Here is a 5433-nt window from a genome sequence, read left to right on the forward strand (position 1 = left end):
ATTGCTTGATTCCTTGAAATCCCACACTTTTTCTTTAATTTTCCCACCTAGGTTTCTTGTTTTTCTTTTCCTCTCTTTGTTCTTGCTATGGTTGGCCACATTAAAGCTAAAAAAAATAAATGGATATTAACTTGACACATGTCACCATCCCATTGGTCCATTTTTAATTTCTTAACTATTAAGCTTTCTCTCTCCACCACTTAAATTTCTTCAATTATCCATGATGATATTGGATAAAATCCATGTGCTGGACAAGTGTCAGGTGCGTAAAATTACAATTTTGCCGCTGATGTGGCAAAATTATCATTTTACCCCTATGCTCCGAAAATACCGAGATTACAATTTTTTTCACTTATCAACCTCAAATTATACTCCAATGAGTCAAATGTGATCAATGTTGATCAAAAACTTCTTCCAATATTACAATTTTATCCTCAGGTGGTAAAATTATCATTTTGCCCCTAGATAGTGAAAATTCCAGTTTGACTCCAAATTGATCCTCGAACTCCAAATCACCATATTAAACCATTCTAGGACTTTAATATTCTTAATTTCATCTTAAATTCTCTATTTGATCTAGTTCGAGGCTTAAATCAACTTTGTTGTACCTCTAGGTACAATACCGACTTTTATAAATTTTTCGGAACTCTCCTAGCATGCAAACATGCTATCCATCACATGTATGTCATGACAAGTATTTTATAGAGTCAGGCTTGACATCTTCTCCCCTACTTGGATCAACCATATGATCCTTCTTCATGACTGATTTCGACATCCGGCTAAATATTAATATTTTAATATTATTTTATTAATAAAATATTATTCTATTCTAAAAATTTTATCTTGTCTCCTTGGTTGCCAAAGTTCCTTATTATACCTCAGTTGACCTCCGAATCACCCTTTTGTCTCTCAAATTCTCCTCCGATAAAATATTATTATTTTATTGTTATTTACTCACGTGCGAAATATTTTATCATAAATTATTCCTTTCAACTTTTATCACTTTTAAACATTTTAATTGACCTCAATTTGCATCTGATCAACTTTATTAATCACTGTTTCAAAGTATGGGGCATTTCATAAGTGACTTGAATCTTTTTAGTGTTTTTATCCCTGAAAATTAACTTTAAGGTGAATTTGCTATCATGTAGTATGTATAATTTTTTGTCCCTTGATTAATTAAATCAAGTTAAGCATGCAAATATATATAATTATATATAATCTCTTTGTTTTGATTTTTGGAATATGATTTGCACAATACATATTTTTTTGTTTTGAATTTTGAATATGATTATGCTTAGAATATATATAAATTTGTTTTTAATACTATGAGATTTTGTATAAGACATTTTGAATTGAGAAATTAACTTTGTTTTATGTCTGTTTTTGTAACAAGTGGAGGAATACTCTTAACCCACTAGAAATGGATGAATATTCTTACTCTTAACCCACCAGAAGGGGATGAATACTCTTAACCCACTAGAAGGGGATGAATACTTTTAACCATTAGAAGTGGATGAATACTCTTAATCACTAGGAGTGGATGAATAGGAAAGAGATACAATAAAAAGAAAAAATATAGAAAATGTCTTGTCATTGATGTGGCATGAAAGGTCATTGTTCACGTATCTGTCATATGCCAAAACATCTTGTTGAACTTTATCAAGCATTACTAAAAGCAAAAAAACAAAAGAATATTGAAACAAATTTTGTTCAAGATGATTTTAACCATGGCCAAGTTAATATAACACATATGGATATTGTTGATTTTATTGTCTACCTTAATGGGGGAATTGATCATCTATTTAGTGATGGAGATATCCAAGAATTAAATTTCTTAATAGTTTGTTGGTGTGTTTTAGTATAACTTATTATGAAGATGTTTTTATATGTTCTCATTATATCTAAATGATATATCCTTACTATGTGTTTTAATAATAAATTCTAGATTTAATATTCTTTTATATTAACTTGAACGATTCTTACTATATATATATATATATTTATTATTATTATTATTATTATTATTATTATTATTAAAAAAATAATGATATTTATCTGGTTGGATCCAATATCAATGATGTAAATATATGTCTAGCAAATAGTGTTACAATGCACACTATATTTAAAGACAAGAAATATTTTTCCCACTTGATAATGGAAGAAGCTAATCTCAATACAATATTTGGTAGTATGAGATTAACTGAAGGCTCTCGAACAGCCAATATTCTACTACCTGAAGGAACAAAGTTTATAATAAAGGATATATTATTTTCTATTAAGTCTCAAGGAAATTTATTAAGTTTTAAAGATATTTGTCTATATGGATATCATATTGAGACAACGCATAAAAAAGACACTGAATACCTCTATCTTACATCTATTAGCTTGGGTAAAAAGTGTTTATTGGAAAAATTACCCACTTTGTCCTCTGAATTATGCTACATAAACATTCAAATGATTAAAACTCATGCTATACTAAACTAGAAGTTCACTAATAATTTTAATGTTTAGCATGAACAGTTGGGCCATCCTAGATTAATAATGATACAAAAAATTATTGAAAATTCATATTGTCATCCATTGAAAAACCAAAAGATTTTCAATCGAATGAATTCTCATGTGTTTCTTACTTTCAAGGTAAATCAATTATAAGTCCATCACTAGCTAAAATTGGGACTAAAACTCTTTTTTTGTTTGTTTAAAATGTATTCAGGGTGATATATGCAAACACATACATCCACCATGTGGATTGTTTTGATATTTTATGGTTTTAATCGATGCATCAATAAGATGGTCACATGTGTGCTTATTATCAACTTACAATTTAGCATTTGTAAGATTACTCACACAAATCATTCATTTGTGAGCACATTTTCCTGATTATGCAATGAAGACAATTCATTTTGACAATGATGGTGAATGTATATCTCAAGCCTTTAATGAATATCGCACGTTAATTGGAATAACTGTTGAATAGCTTGTTACTTATGTTTATACATAAAATAGTCTAGCAAAATCGTTTATTAAACATCTCCAACTGATTGCAAGGTCATTACATATGAAATCTATACTATTCATTTTTACTTTAAGGCATGCCATTTTGCATGCTACAGCACCTGTACGCATTAGGCCAATGAGTTATCATAAAGTTTTCTCTATACAATTGGTTTATAGTTAAGAATAAAATATTTCCTATCTAAAAATTTTTGGATGTGCGATATATGTTCCAATTGCTCCATTACAAATATAGGTCTTTAAAGGAGGTTAGGAATATATGTTGGATACGAATCTCCATCTATAATTAAATATCTAGAATCGTCAACAAGAGATTTATTCACAACAAAGTTCGTTGATTGCCATTTTGATGAAACAATTTTTCCAATATTAGGAGGAGAAAATAAGCAACTAGAAAAGAAAATTTCATGGAATGTATTATAATTATCTAGTTTCGATCTTCGCACCAATTAATGTGAACATGAAGTTCAAAGGATACTTCATTCACAAAATATAGCAAATCAATTAGTAAATGCATTTACTGATCTAAAGAGAGTAACTAAATCTCATTTACGAGCTGCAAATGCTCTAATCAAAATTGATGTCCTTGTAAGACAATTTGCTATTGGTAATGCATTTAAGACATGCCAGAAGTGTGGGAGACAAATCGGTTTCAAAAATAAAAATTCTTGAAAAAGAAGAGTAAATATTCAAGATGGTAAACAAAAAAGAAATAAAAACTCCAAAAAAGGCCCCCCTAACATAATTGATAAAATTTCAAAAGAAATTTAGTTACTTGAAATTAGTGACAACGAAGAGATCTCAATAAAGTATGTCAAGATGAGAAAAAGATGGAACCAAAATGAAATAGGCGTTGACTATATTTTTGCATATAATGTAGCGCTCAATATTATGGAAGAAAATGAGGATCTTGAACCTACATCTGTTGAAGAATGTAGACATAGAAATGATTAGCCACTGTGGAAAGATATAATCAAGGTGGAACTGAATTTACTTGCAAAAAGTGAAATCTTTAGACTTGTAGTCCATGCACCAAATGATGTAAAACTAGTAAGATATAAATCGGTATTTGTGCAAAAGTAAAATGAGAAAAAAAAAAGGTTGTGAGATATAAAGCATAGCTAGTCGCGCAAGGTTGTACTCAAAGACCTAGTATTGATAATGAAGAGACATGTTCTCTTGTGGTGAATGTAATTACATTTTGATATTTAATTATTCTTGTAATACATGCAAAGCTTGAAATGTGCCTGATGGATGTATTTACAGCCTATTTATATGACAAACTTAATAACAATATCTTTATGAAAGGTCCTGAAGGTTCTAAGTTGCTCGAAACATAAAATTTGAATTGTCAAGAAATTTATTCCATCAAATTAAAAAAATCGTTATATAGATTAGAGCAATCCAAATACATGTAGTATAATCACTTTAGTGAATTTTTGTTGAAAAAAGACCATAAAAATGATCCTATATGCCCAATGTTTTTATAAAAAGATTTGGATAAGAATTTGTCATAATTGTTGTTTGTATTGATGACCTAAACATTAGTGGAACTCTTGAAGAGTTATCAAAAGCTGTAAATTACTTAAAGAAAGAATTCGAGATAAAAGACTTTGGAAAAACAAAGTTTTGTTTGGGTATTCCAATTAATCACTTGATAAATTTAATTTTGTTTTCATTAATCAAATTATATAGCAAAAGTGTTAAAATGATTCTATATAGACAAAGCATATCCATTGAGTTCACCAATGGTTATAAGGTCACTAGATGTGAAAAAAAACTCTTTCCGACCTCGTAAGAATGATGAAGAACTTTTTGGTCTCGAAGTACCATATCTTAGTGCAATCAAGGCATTAATATATCTTGCTAGCAATACACGACTTGATATATCATTTATTATAAATTTATTCTCAAGATTTCTCCAACTCAAAGACATTGGAATGAAATTTAAAATATACTTCGATATCTCCGAGGAACAATGGACATGGGCTTTTATTACTCAAATATATCAAAATCAAAATTAGCTGCTTATGCAAATGCAAGATATTTATCTTATCCGCACAAACCTCGATCCCAAATAGGTTACTTATTCACATATAGAGGTATGACTATTTCATGGCATTCTACAAAACAAACTATAGTTGCTTATTTTTCTAACCATGTAGAAATTTTAGCAATTCATGAGACAAGTAATGAATGTGTTTGGTTAAGATCTATTACTCAACATATTTGTCACGACCCGGAACTCCCCATCGAGCCCGTGACAACCGCCGCGAAGCCTCGACAAACATTCTTCACCCCGAATGTCGATCGAAACCTCGCAAGGCTCTCGTATCAGCTTTCGCACTTCCCCGGTGAGCAATAGTTATCAAATAATCAAAATACGAAGGATTACAAATCATTTCCAAATCATAA

The sequence above is a fragment of the Theobroma cacao genome, chromosome 6 (assembly GCF_000208745.1).
Source record: "Theobroma cacao cultivar B97-61/B2 chromosome 6, Criollo_cocoa_genome_V2, whole genome shotgun sequence".
NCBI lineage: Eukaryota > Viridiplantae > Streptophyta > Magnoliopsida > Malvales > Malvaceae > Theobroma > Theobroma cacao.